Below are 14,064 nucleotides of genomic sequence, written 5' to 3' on the forward strand. Positions count from 1 at the left end.
GATATGGACTAAGCTTCAACAACCACGACGAACGGTGCAATGCACCAAGTTTTTTGACTTAGAAGCTTTGCAAGAGCTAGGCATGGAGGAAGTAGTGCGGCTCTTGCTACGGAAAGTGGGTCTGGAGAATTTCATGACCAAATGCGCCCCCACCTATGTCAGGTATACATATGAATTCCTTTCAACGCTTACTAAAGGACGTGAACAAATATCCTTTAATTTGAACAATAGGAATTATGTTGTGTCTTATGATGATATGCGAATGGCATTTGGTTGGGATGCACCCCCATTGGTGAACCATTGGGGTGATTATAGCACGTACTCGTCCCGAACATTTTGGAGGGCTATAACTGGTTGTGAAGTTGACCCTCATGGTGATCATAGCTTCAAGATCACTCACCCATGCCTTAGACTCGTTCATAGGTTTATATCGTCCACTATTCTATGCCAAGGGGAGGCCACTAAGGTCCCCAAAGTCACATTGTCGTATTTGTGGGCGATGACCCCTGAAGGTGTCGGTACGCCTAATTGGGTGGAGATTTTTGTTGATAGTTATGTAAAGGTGAAGTCCAACTCCAGTGGCCATATTAGTATGGGTGGCATGGTCTCTTTGCTAGCCTGTTATTTGAATGTTCCACCCCCTGAGGATCTTGTGCCAGTAGACTCGACATACTTGACATATAACATCATGACTCTGGTCAAGATCGGTTTATTATCGCGTTCCCCCGTCGCCGGTAGTTATTTCTGGCGATACGGACCGTAGGGTTTGAACTATTTGAGACTTCCTCGTCCCGAGGGACGAGCATTACCTTTTGGCCCTACTGCTGCAGACTTTTTCCTTCCGCCCGACCCGGATGTTGCTCCTTATTTGGGAGATGCTGAAATCATAGTTGAGAACATGGGAGAGGAGAATCCCGATGTTCATTTGGGCGGAGAGTTTGTTGATGAGGAAGGGGGTGAGGATGCTGCTGGAGTGCAGCACGATGATTGGCCTCGATGGAGGGCTGATGTGGATGATAGACTAGAGGAGGTGTGCGATGGGATGCACGAGCTGCTTGCATATCAAAGAAGCATGAGTCGGTTTTACACCACTCAGTATCCGCAGTATGAGCCTCCAACTGAGGCGTTCATGGATCATTTGGCATCCCGTGCTTTGCGTCGTTCCGAGAGGCGTGCTTCTCGGGGCGATGCCGGCTCTTCTGGCTCTGGAGGTCCCTCTCATTGAGATGGTAACGATTTTCTTCCTTTTCCCTTACTTTTGGTTTCACTGTAGTTGTTCTTGCATCGAGGACAATGCTTCATTCAAGTAGGGGGGGGGGGAAGAAATTCTTGCATATATTCTTTGAATTTTGTATAGTTATCTTGATTTCATGTTTTGTATAACTATCTTAATTGTGGTTCAATGAAGCAAGCTTGAAAAAAAAAAACAGAAAAAAGTATGAAAAAAAAGAAAGAAAGAAAAAAGAAAAAGAAACCCGCTAAGTCGAAAACCTGAAAAGGCGGCTTAGGCAAAAATGGGGGCCCGGTTAGGTTGAAAACCCGAAAGGGCGACCTAAGCAAAAAAGTGGCTAATGAGTGGGTGAGAAAGTGAGATTTGGAAAAAGATGAGAGGCTAGGATGAAAACCCGAAAGGGCTCCTAGGCAAAATGAGAGAAAAAAGAGAGAAATGTTCATGAATTTGATTTTTCAAGGAAATTTCGCATCTATTTGCCGGAGTCGGTGTCATAAGGGGAGGAGATATAAGGAGGTGTCGGGGTAGGTTTCATCTTGGTGATTTTGGGAGATAGTTGAGATTTTGGGGGAATTTGTTGATCATCTTAGGAATTTGAGAGCATGAGTTGTTTGTTTTCACTCTTGAATGTGGAAGTGTTTTTATGAGATTTTTGGTTAAGTTGAGTTTTTGTTTGCCCAATTTTATCAAAAATTTCATTTCTTTAGGCGGTTGAGAATATTCATACTCATGGCTATGCGTTTATCGTTCCAAGTTGATTTTGGGGATGAATTGATAAATAAGAAAAAAGGGAGATTCAAAGTGTGAAGTATGGGGGAGTGTGATTGTGATTGGTTGATAAGTACTAGGATGTTTTGTTGAGTTTGAGTGCGTAGAGCTAGTTTGATTCCACCATCTTCTGTTTTGAACCTTAGTGAGGAGGATGTGTTTTATTCTCTAAGTTTACTCGAGGGCGAGTAAAGGTTCAAGCATGGGGGAATTTGATAAGCCTTCTTATCATGGGTTGAGAGAAGCATTTTAGGGTGTGTTTTGATGCTTTATATGTACTTTTGTTAGCTTTTGTGAGTTTTGGGCTGTGATCTCACTTATGTGCAAAAGGCGGGATTTATGAGTATAAGTGAGTGAGTGAGCTCGGGAACCAATGAAGAGTTATGTAAGAAGGATGGACCTTGGCTCGTGATTTGAGAGTTGTGATGGAGCATGGAAGAGCAAGGAAGAAAGCTTGAGGAAAAGGTGAAGCAAAGCAAGAAGAAGAAGCAAGGAAAGAAGGCAAAAACAGCAGGAACCGCTGCCAGGGCCGCTGGCAGCTGGCCAGAGCCGCTGGCAGCGGGTATACCAGAGTGAGGGGCTGCCAGAGCAGCTGCCAGCGGGTCCAGAGCAGCTGGCAGCGGCTCTGGCAGAAATTCGGGCTGTTTTGGTTAATTTTCAGCAATTTGGCTTTGTTTTGGCTCGTGTTTTGGATATTATTTTATTATTATTATTGTGTTATGTTATTAAAATATAGAAACATATAAATAGCTTAGTTTTAATTAAGTTTGAAGTGAGAAAAAAGGAGAATTAAGTCTTGAGAAAAAAAGCTTTCTAGGGTTTTCTTGGAATTTTCAGAATTCTTTGTTTTGGAATTAGAATCCATGGAAGCTTAATCTTCCGGATTCTTGGTTAAAGATTGAAGCTTTTAGCTACGAATTGTGAGATCTTTCTTCTCTTAATATCTATTGAATATATATTGTTCCTTGAATTAATTTCATGATTTGCTTTAATCAATTGCTAGGTTAGAATTATTGGATTCGCTTGCATCTAATTAATCTTTCCAAAGTAGCAACTTTAGGTTATTGATGCATGCTTTTGGTTGATAACTTGAAGAGGGAATAATATTATTGAAGAAATTAGACCGCTTGTGTTAATTTATTCAATCCTTGTTGATTTCTCCGTTTATTTTCTTCTTGTGGATAATTTAGAGCGCTTGTCTTGAATTGTGCATTGGAAAGGGTTAGAAAGGAGCGCTTTGCTATTTCTAACTATTTATGAGAATTTAGAATCTAGGAATTCTACAACAAGGTGTTCAATAGAGCTTGATTGAGGAGACTTCTATGATCAATTTGTATGTTCATTAGTGGATTTCGCATAACCAAGACCGTTCTTCTCATTGATTACCTATTCATTACGTTCGTTGTTCTTACTTAGTTCATTTATCATCATTGCTCGTGAAAACCCCCCTCGTTACTTAGGTTACTACCGTCCTAGAGTATTTCCACTTAGGTTTCCAGTTATTAGTCCCTTTTTCCCTGTGGATTCGAACTCGACTTCCCTAACTACGTTTATTTGCAGTTAGCTTAGTTGTGATATTTTTGGTTGCATACGACTGAGGCACACCATACCGCCTGGGGTATCTTTGAGTAGTCTTCAAAGTCAGCATCCATCTGACCCTCAGCTGATCTTATGTCGTCTGAGGGACTCTTGGGTGGCTTTCTTATTAATTTCTTTCAATAGACTCGCAGCTGGTTCTATACCGTCTGAGGTATCTCTGAGCAATTTTCTTCGTAAGCTGCTTGCAGTAACCCTCAGCCGGTATTACACTGCTTGGGGTATCGTGGGGCAGTTTTCTTTTAAAACGCCAGCCCATTTGCTTTCTTTACAACTTTCAATACAACAACATCCGGTTTCTTCCGCTTATGGTATCTTTGAGTCACACTTGTAAAATAACAATTGCTTTCTTTGCCAAATTTCAGTTGCTCTTCAAAAGGATACCGTCTGGGGTATCTTCAAGCAACAACTCCAAGCTTCTTTTTCTAGCTAGCTCTTTCTACTATAAGGTACCGTCTCTGTTCCTTGTTCCTTGTTCCTTGCAACTTTTTGAGTTTTTCTGGCTGCATAGGTTGTTAGAGTATGGATTCACCCAACACACACACGGCACACCATGATTTAGAGGTCAGCCGATCCCCTGGTACGGCTGAGTCTAGGACTGGGGGAGCCGCCTCTTGGTGCTGGGATTCCCCTTGTTCATCTCCCAAACCGACCGCCTCTGTCTCTGTGCAAGACGCAATGGCTCGAACTAGGAAAATAGCCGTAGATCTACAATATAGAGGAGAAACCTCTGAAGAATTGCCGCCTAGATCTAATCAGGCTGAGATGACAAGGGAATCCCCGAAAGGTACCCCAAGCACCCCCAGTGATGGAATTCTAGGGTCAAATAATGAAGGCGGCGAAGATGCCGCCTCTCATTCTAGGGTCGGGGAGGAAAGACCTTCTGGCAATGAGAGTAGTGGGGGGACCGCCTCTTCATCAGGCTCTGAGCAAAGTAGTAGCAGCAGCTATCTTACACCGATTGTATATAGCAAGGAGGAGGAAAGACCCACATGGAATAATAAGGGCGATCCCTTCCTAATCGTGTTTCTGGTAAAGACTGGGCTAGCATGGCTAGAAATCTAGGGGACTTTATCCGCATGCGGCCTCTAGGAGCGGATTACAAAATTATCGTGCCACCTGAGATGGGCACAATAGTCTGGGAAGATAACCAGCGGAATGCAGACGGGTACTTCGGCTGCTACGAGGCGGCCTTTCTAGCTGGTCTACGCTTCCCTCTTCACAACACTATTAAGGCCATCCTTCGAGGATATGGTCTGGTTATTTGGCAGTTAACCCCCAATTCCTGGGTTAACATTTTGGGTTATATTGCCGCTTGCGAGATGCAGGACCTGAACGCCGGCTGGGAGGCCTTCGCCCATATGCATTACTTAAGCCGGAGCCCAGGCGGGTGGAGAGCCTGGTATACGCTGACCACCTACCCCCAGTACTTGATGACACTAGACAAGTCGTCCAAATGGTCAGACTGGAAGAACCGGTTCTATCTGGTTTCTGCTCCCACCAAGGAGGAAAACGGGAGTTCAGGAATTTTAACCGGAAGCCCAAGCTTCTTGGCCAAAAATGCAAAAAGCCTCGAGTCCCGGATGAGGACTATGAGAAAATAATAGAGGCGGGGGTCTTTTGAACTCACCACAACCGCCCTCTCTACCTAGGAACTAATAAGCGTGCCCAAGAATTGGGTACCAAAACATGAGTTCCTGCGCGATGAGGCGTTTTTATCCGCCTGTGGGCTAAGCACCCAATTTACGAAACGTAGGTTACAGTAGTGCCTGGCTCCATTATGCCGCTTGTGCATATTTTATGCTTTTAACATTTTAATCATTTCTTCCTCTAATCAGACAGTTTCTTTTCTATAGTGAAAGCTTTGGCAATGTTGCCCGCAGACAAGACGCCAGCCAAATCTGCAGCCGATATCTGCAGGGAGAATGCGGAGAAGAAAAAAGCCGCCTAGGCCGCAAAAAATAAATTATACACAGCTGTTCTCTAATCCTTCGCAATTTTTTTTTTGTGAAATTTTGCCGGCTGACCTTCGTACTTGCTGACTTAGGATGGGAGCAAGGTGCCTCGCTCTCTGACCAAGCTTATCCGACCCCGGCCGGGGAAGGAGACGACTGCTCCAAATAAGGCGAGGAAGACCTCCTGCCAGACAGTTCCCAACCACCTGACGGTTGGGGGAAAATCTGTTAAAAACACGGGTCTGGGGTTTGATCTAACCCCCAGGCAACCGGATGTTCCAAGATCATCCGGGGCAGTTGCGCCGCCTAAGGCCTTGCGCGCCTCTGTGCTGGTTGAGGGCAATCAAGGCTCTCAACCTCTCTCTCAAGGTACAATTGATCCCTTCAACCCCTCTTTGCTTGGAAAGCCCATGCGGGTTAAGTCGCACTCCCAGCTCCATCCAGAAGACTCTTTTGGCAGCCGACAGTCAATAGGTGGGTTGTATGTAGCTTTCTCACCGTCTCTTTCTGGTGCAGATCTCTCCCCTCGTTGGCCGAATGTACAACAGTACGCCCGGGCCATTTTAAAGGCCATCCCAAGGGAGGAGAAGGAGGCGATCCTCGGGATCAACACCTTTAACGCTGATCGAGTAATGGTCAGCCTGGCTGAGGTATGTTTCTCGAACTTAAAGTTTCAAGTTATTAGACCGCTTGTCCCTCTAACACCGTCTTTGTTCTTGCAGCCCATGCTTCGCGTGGAGGGGCTTAAGAAGGCTTATGCCAGGAAGCAAGAGGAGGTAAGACGGGCTAAACGGGATGCGTCTGAGGCACATAACGTTGCCCAATATTCCATGATTGTGCATAAATTAGAAACTAAAAGCATAATCATGAAATAGGCGGACTCCATCAAAGAACTTCAAAAATCCCTCAATGAGGCCCACACACACATTCACAACCTCAAGGCTGAGAAGGAGAATGCGGAAGAGGAGGTGAAGAAGGCGGCGGACTCCATTAAACTTTTAGAGCTGACCAGGAAGGAGAACAACTCACTGCTGACGGAGAACATTCGTCTGAAGAAGGAGGTAGCTTCCGCCAGCCAGAACTTCCAAGCCACCTTAGAAGCTGAACAAAGCCGGCTCATTGAGGAGAATGAGCAAGACAGCCTAAATCGAATGCAGATGGCTTGGTCCCTGGTACATCCGGATGCGGAATATTCCTTCTGGGAGTTAGCGTTCAAATACGCAGATCTTGCCATTACGGCCCAAGAAACAAACCAGCCGGCTCTAGAGCCGTATGAGGAGTGGGCCAAGAAGAAGATTGAAGCTATGCAGGTGGAGATGGGTCCAGACGGGGAGGAAGATGCCCATGTTGAAAATCAAGAGGTCTTCCTCTCTCCTGCCTCTGAAGCCGCCGCCAGAGACCCGGCTCAGTCTTAAGCTTTTATGTTCCAACATTTCGGCCTGCGTGCCGTGTATTTATGTATCTTTTCCCGGACAGGGGTCTGGTTAACAATTTCCTCTAGCTGCAAGCCAATTTATACATTTGCCGGTTGAGCCGGCTTTCAATTTTAATCTTTCAATTTCTCTTTCAATTTTAATTTTTGCCAGTTTCGTTTTGCTTCAATTTTTAAAATTTTTGCGTTTTTGGTTTGTATGCTATATCCCGGATGTATGATCGTTATTGCCCCTAGACGGTTGTGTGCGCGATAGTTGTCCTACTCTAAGCACGCAGCCGTTCAAACAAGCATCCGGGGAATAAGCAGACGGTCTCTAGACCATATTTAGAGTTATTGGATTTGGGTAAGTAGGAATAGCAGACGAAATTTGCCTCTGTCGCTTATCCAAATGCTTCATAGGTACAAGCAGTCTTTTACCGATTGTAGTACCTTTAAGTGAGGACTAGTTTTTCCGGATCCGAACCATAAGTACTGGCTGTACCACTTTTGGGCGACATGCGGTTGAGTTGGACAATTAAATGGCTAAGTGACTGCTTGTGCTACTTTGGTGCGTCAAGCGGCGGCATCTGAACCTTTTTAAGTGGTTGGCGAAAGACCGGATGTGATGCTTTTGAGCACAAGAAAAGCGTTTCTGATCGAGATTTCAGGAACCGTCTATGTTACTTGGGAGCAACATGAGGTATCTCGATTTCAATTGCATATTCAAACGGCTGTTTTAACTTGGACGGTTAGTCTTTAGACGTTTGTACGTTTGGACAGAACAATGTACCACCCAAATGGGAGATGTTCTCTTCGACGATTTCACCCAAAGGGGCGTCGCCAGATGCCTGCTCATGTGGAAGCAGGCGGTTGGTTTTTAGGTAAAATCCAGCCTTTGGCCTCAAAATTTGCCCGGTTGTGCATTGCACAAACAAGACTACAATATACCAGAATTAAGAAAATCTGGCCTTGGCCTCAGATTTGGCCCGGTTGCGTATTACATAGCCGGGGCTTTGTACAAAACTTAAAATTAAATAAAGCATTTCTTTCATTAATCCAAGTTCTAGCTAACTACCTGCCGTCTGGAGTTTCTAGGTGGTAGGTGCCGCCTCTAACTTCATCAAAAATCCAGTAGGGACCCTCCCAATTAGGGGATAGCTTTCCTTGCTCATTTACCCTACCAGTTGCCTCCATTTTTCGTAGCACAAAGTCCCCTACTTTGAGGGGTCGTTTGTGTACTCTTCTGTTGTAGGCCCTTATCATTCTTAAACGGTAAATCTCATGACGCAAGGCAGCATTGCCCCAGCGCTCCGGGAGTGAGTCCAATGCAAGACGCATGGCCTCCCAATTAGCCTCTTCGTCATAGAGCATGACTCGGAGTGTTGGCTCATAGAGTTCAATTGGCAAGACGGCTACAATGTCGCATGTCATGAGAAACGGGGTTTCACCGGTTTCCCCTTTTTCGGTTGTTCTGATGGCCCATAGGAAACTCATCTGCCCATAGACCACCAGCTCTTTCAATTTTCTTCTTAATACCGTCTAAGATGAGCTTGTTGAAGGCTTCAACCTGGCCGTTTGCTTGGGGGCGGCCAACGGATGCAAAGCAATGTGAGATCCCTTGATCTCCCAACCAGCTCTTAAGGGTAGGCGTTTCAAACTGAGGACCGTTGTCAAAAACCATAAATATAGGAACCCCAAACCGGGTGATGATGTTCCTCCATATGAAGGAGATGACATCCTTTGTCTTAATGCCCTTGACCGCCTCTGCCTCTACCCATTTAGTGAAGTAGTCTACGGCCACTAGAATGTATCTTCTTCCGCCTGATACAGGCGTATAAGGGCCTAAGATGTCCATGCCCCACTTTGCGAATGGAATCGGGCTGTAGATTATCGTCAGGTCAGTAACCGGACGGTGTATGAGCCGGCCAAATCTCTGGCACTTGTCACATTTCTTCACCATCTCCATGGCGTCTGCCTCAAGAGTGGGCCAGAAGTAGCCTTGCCGCCTGACCCTTTTTGCTAGAGTTTTGTCGCCTATATGTGAAGCATAGAAACCCGCATGCAAATCCTCTAGAACCTCTTTGCCCCTTTCAGGGGTAACACACTTCAGCAACGGCTGGAGGTAACCCTTTCTGAAGAGCTCCCCCTTGTAGATCTCGAAGCTTAAAGCTCGTTTTTTCAATGCTGCCGCTTCTGAAGGGGCATCCGGTAAAGTGTCATTTACCAAATAGGCCCGGATGGGGTCCATCCAAGTAGAGCTTCGGTCAAGAATTCTAAAGGGGTCATTCTCAATACTTCTCTTTTCCGTGACTTCCCAGAAGATAGACCGAGGCGCATCATAGGAGGCAGATGACGCCAATTTGGATAGAGCATCCGTCTGGTTGTTTTCTGACCTGGGAACTTGACTTAGGTTAAATTCGTCAAGTGTCCCGGCCTCCTCTTTGACCGCCTGAAGGTATTTGATCATTGTCGTATGGGTGGCCTCGTAGTCACCACGGTATTGGCTGACGATCAACTAAGAGTCCGAACAGGCGTCAACTTTCCTTGCCCCTGCTGCCTTGCACATGCGGATTCCGGCTAGCAGGGCCTCATACTCCGCCTCATTGTTTGAGGCTTGAAACTTGAATCGTAGTGCATATTCATTAGTATCCCCTTTCGAAGACTTGCAAATTACGCCTGCACCACAGCCGTTCAAAGTAGAGCTCCCGTCTACATATACCTTCCAAACCTGATCAATGGCTTCCGGCAGATCCAGCCTTGTCATTTTAACAATGAAGTTAGCAAACGCCTGACCCTTCACTGCCTTTCTCGGTTCGAAGGTTATTTCTAGGCTTTGCATCTCAATAGCCCATTTTAGCATCCTTCCGGATGACTCCAAGGTTGTCATTGGCCGCTTGAGGGGTTGGTTCGTGTAGACCACCACCGAATGTGCCAGGAAGTATGGTTTCAACTTCTTTATGGCCATGAAAAGGGCAAGGCCGAATTTTTCAACCAGGGGGTACCGTAGTTCAACATTTCTATGCACATGGCTGATGAAGTACACTGGGAGCTGATTGCCGTCTCTTTCAGCCAGGAGAAAGGCACTAAGGGCGTGATCGGAGATGGCCAGATACATGTAGAGAACCTCCCCAACTAAAGGGCTCACCAGCCGGGGTAAGGAGTGAAGGTGCTCTTTTAGCCTCTGGAATGCTGCCTTAGCATTTTCCCCCCATTCAAACCTTGTCTTCTTTTTTATTGCTTGGAAGAAGTAGAGGCATTTGTCGCCTGACCGGCTGAGGAACCTCCCCAATGCTGCCAGACAACCGGTTAATTTTTGGACTTCCCTGACAGTGCAAGGTGACTTCATGTCGATTACCGCCTGTACCTTTCCTAGGTTAGCCTCTATTCCCCTTTGATCAGTTAAAAATCCGAGAAACTTCCCAGACACAACACCAAAAACACACTTTTTGGGATTAAGCATGACCTTATGCCGCCTGAGGGTGGTGAAGGTTTCTCGGAGGTCAGCAAGGTGATCCATTTGCAGCTTGGATTTGACTATCATGTCATCAATGTACGCCTCTACATTCCTCCCAATCTAATTAATGAAGACGCTATTAATCATACGCTGTAAAGTAGCAGGCGCATTCTTCAACCCAAACGGCATCACCGTGTAGCAGAATAACCCTTGATCTGTGACAAATGTCGTCTTTTCTTGATCTTTTTTCCACAAGGGTATCTGATGGAAGCTTGAGTAGGCGTCCATAAAACTCATCAAGGCATGACCAGCTGTAGAATCGACCAGACTATCGATCTTTGGAAGTGGATAACTGTCCTTTGGACATGCCTTGTTTAGATCTGTGTAATCAACACACATCCGCCAAGTACCATTCGACTTCTTCACAAGAACCACATTGGCTACCCAATCCGGGTAGTAACATTGCCGAATGAACCAAGCGTCCATCAACTTCTTGACCTCGGCGGCAGCCGCTTGAGACCTTTCCTCGCCGTGATTTCTTTTCTTTTGCCTAACTGGCTTCCTCTTAGGATCCACAGCGAGCTTGTGGACAGCAAGATCCTGGCTTACGCCTGGCATCTCTTCCACTTCAAAGGCAAAAATGTCTTTGAATTCTTTCAACAGTTGGTGTAAGTCTGCACCCAACTTTGCAAAGCAACCGTCCCCACCTTCACAATTCGTTCTGGCCGGCTGTCGTCCACAACAATATCAATATTATCACCAGTCGACTGGGGACGGAGATCATCTGACCATTCCCTCGATCAGTGATTGCTATTGTTTTTCTTTCTTGACGGCCACTAGGTGATCCGCCTTTCTCTTTTTGCCGGCTGCTCTGGGAGCAGGCGCGGCTTCTTGAAAGTCGTCAAGGTCAACATACTTCCCACTTTGGCCGGCTGCAGCCACAGTGGGTTTGACGTCTGAGAGATAGCATTCTCTCGCCGCCTTCTGATCCCCGCTTAGGGAGCCTATTAACCCATCATCCCTCTCGAATTTCAGCAGCAAGAGAGACGGGATGATGAATGCCTTGGACTCGTTGAGGGTATGACGGCCCAAAATCAGGTTATAGGTGGTCAATTCTTCGACCACCAAAAATTTTATGACCATGTGCCGCCCTTCCCCCTTTTCACCTAACCGGATGGGTAGGTCAATCCTTCCTACCGGATGTACAATGCCTCCCCCAAAGCCTACCAAGGGGTGAGAGGCCTTGTGGATGCTGCTAGGCTTGTACTTAAGCTTTGCCAAGCACCTACAGCTGATAAGGTCAGACGAGCTCCCGGTATCGATGAGGATCCGGCCTACTCGTTGGTTGGTGACTTTGCACTCGATGACTATGGGGTCATCATGAGGCCGCCTGACCTTGCCCCGATCTTTCTTAGAGATGATGACCTTAGGGAAGGAGTCTTTTGACGCCTAGCCCTCATCTACTGAGTTGACCTCCAACTTCCGGATGTTATCCTTTGTGCCCCGGATAGTTGAACCACCATCGGCGAAGCCACCTACTATGGTCATGATTTGCTCTTCATCAGTGTCAAAGCTTATAGCCAGGTTGTCTGGCTTCTTGGACTGATGTCCACTGTTTGTCCGGGGATCGTCCTTGGGCTTCACAAGGTAGGACTTTAGAGCCCCCACATCAGCTAGGCGGTCTAGTAGCCGCATGAGGCTATATCAACCATTGGTGTCATTGCCTATGTCTTCATGAAAATAGCAGAACTTGGACTTGTCCCACCTTTTGATGGGACTCTTCATTGCAACCAGTTTCTCTATAGACAACCGGTGTTTGACCTCTATGAGGATGGAGGAGCAATCCTTGTTGAACTCGTACTTGGGGACGTATGGTCTCAACACTTTCTTCTTCTTCTGGGATGACTGACCAGAGTGGTTAGCCCCCCAAACTTCTTTTCTCTTTTTGCCCTTTTATTTTTTTACCGGTTGAGCTGGCCGACTGACCCTTTTGTCGGAATTTGTCCGACGGCTGCTTGACGGCACAGAGCTCCGTCACCTGTATGTAGGCCTCAGCTTCCATCAAGGCTTTCTGAAGGGTTGCCACCCTCTTTCTGACTAGGTTAAACTTGAAAGTCGACCCATCTTTCAGACCCTTGAAGAAGTCTGTGTAGGCAACTTCGTCAGACAGTCTTTGAATCTGAATTCTCATCAGATTGAACTGCCTGACATAAGATCTCAGCCTTTCTCTATCTCCCTGCTATATAGCCCCCAGATCGAGACTTGTCTTCTTGGCTGGGATATTCATAGAGAAGTTAGACACAAACAGGTATGCCAGTGTCTTGAAGTTGTTGACGCAACCGGCTGGCAAGTTACCAAACCATCGTTAGGCTATGCCCTTCAATGTTGCCGAGAAACATCTGCACTAGGCGGCATCGTGCAACCCCTGCAAATACATGAGGTTGGTATACGCCATAAGGTGATCTTCCGGGTTGGTGGTACCATCATAGGCACCAACCAACACGTTCTTAACCTTGGCCAGCTGACCCGCCTCGGTTATCTCCGTAGAGAAAGCCGAAGGCTGTTCTCTAAGGTTTAGCAGTCGAAGCTGCCAATCCATAGGCTGGACATTTTGCGCCGCCTGAACCTCAAAGAGGGTCGGCTGCATGTATGGGGGATCCATACGGCATGTATGGCTGTTGGGGCACATACGGAGCCGGTTGGATAATCTGAGGGCCAGTCCGGGCAGACATGCCGCCAGACTGACTCTCTCGGTTTGTCTTCGTGTACCCCATTGAGGTATTAGGAAGACTGTATGAGAATGTCAACGTTGAAGCCGACTCAGACATTTGTTGACTTCTCTTCTGTTGGAGGAACATCCGAGCATCAGAGAACATCTTTTTGGACCCATCCGACAGTACTTTCCGGATAGGCTTCTTCTTCTTCTCCGCTTCGGGGAAGCGGAATTTTGAGAGATCCACCATGGGCCAATCCGGTCCATGTGGTTTTGGATGAGGAGTTGGGACCCGGTCTTTCACCGGCTTCTTCCCAGGGGGAGAAGGCTTCCTCCCTGCCTGTGTAGGCTTCTTCTCAGAAGGGGATGCCTTTTTGGCCGACTGACCCTTGTGGGAGCCTACTTTCTTGCTGATCAGATCCCTGATTTCCCCTTTGAAGCTACTCATGAATTGCATGAGTTCATCTTTGGTTACAGGGGCAGCACCCTCAACCGTTTGGGCTTGCCCAGCCGGCTGGCCGGTTAGGTGGCTGAGGCCTTTGTCATCCCGTTCCCTTGTCTCTTTGGGACGGGAACGCCTAGATCTGAACGACCCGTCTGGGGCCATGTAGGTTTCGACCTCCTGGTCGTCGCCACTATCTTGGTCCGTATGGACCTCGACTAGAGGCCGCTTCTCATGATTAAGGGGTACAGACTCGTGGGATGCCATTCTGGAAGTACTCTCCCCACAGACGGCGCCAATCTTTCGGGGTCTTCTGATATGTCCTGCAGGAGAGTTACAACACCAGAACTGGTAGTCGGCCGCCTGTACTTGCAAAAGCACGGAGACTCCGGTTAGGTGGAGTTCCGCCTTCGACAATCAAGTTAGAATACGTCTGAGTGAATAAAGATGCGGAAAGTAACTGTTCTCTCGGATTACGGGAGATTCCGCAA

The sequence above is a fragment of the Chenopodium quinoa genome, unplaced genomic scaffold, assembly GCF_001683475.1.
Source record: "Chenopodium quinoa cultivar QQ74 unplaced genomic scaffold, ASM168347v1, whole genome shotgun sequence".
NCBI classification, from domain to species: Eukaryota; Viridiplantae; Streptophyta; class Magnoliopsida; order Caryophyllales; family Amaranthaceae; genus Chenopodium; species Chenopodium quinoa.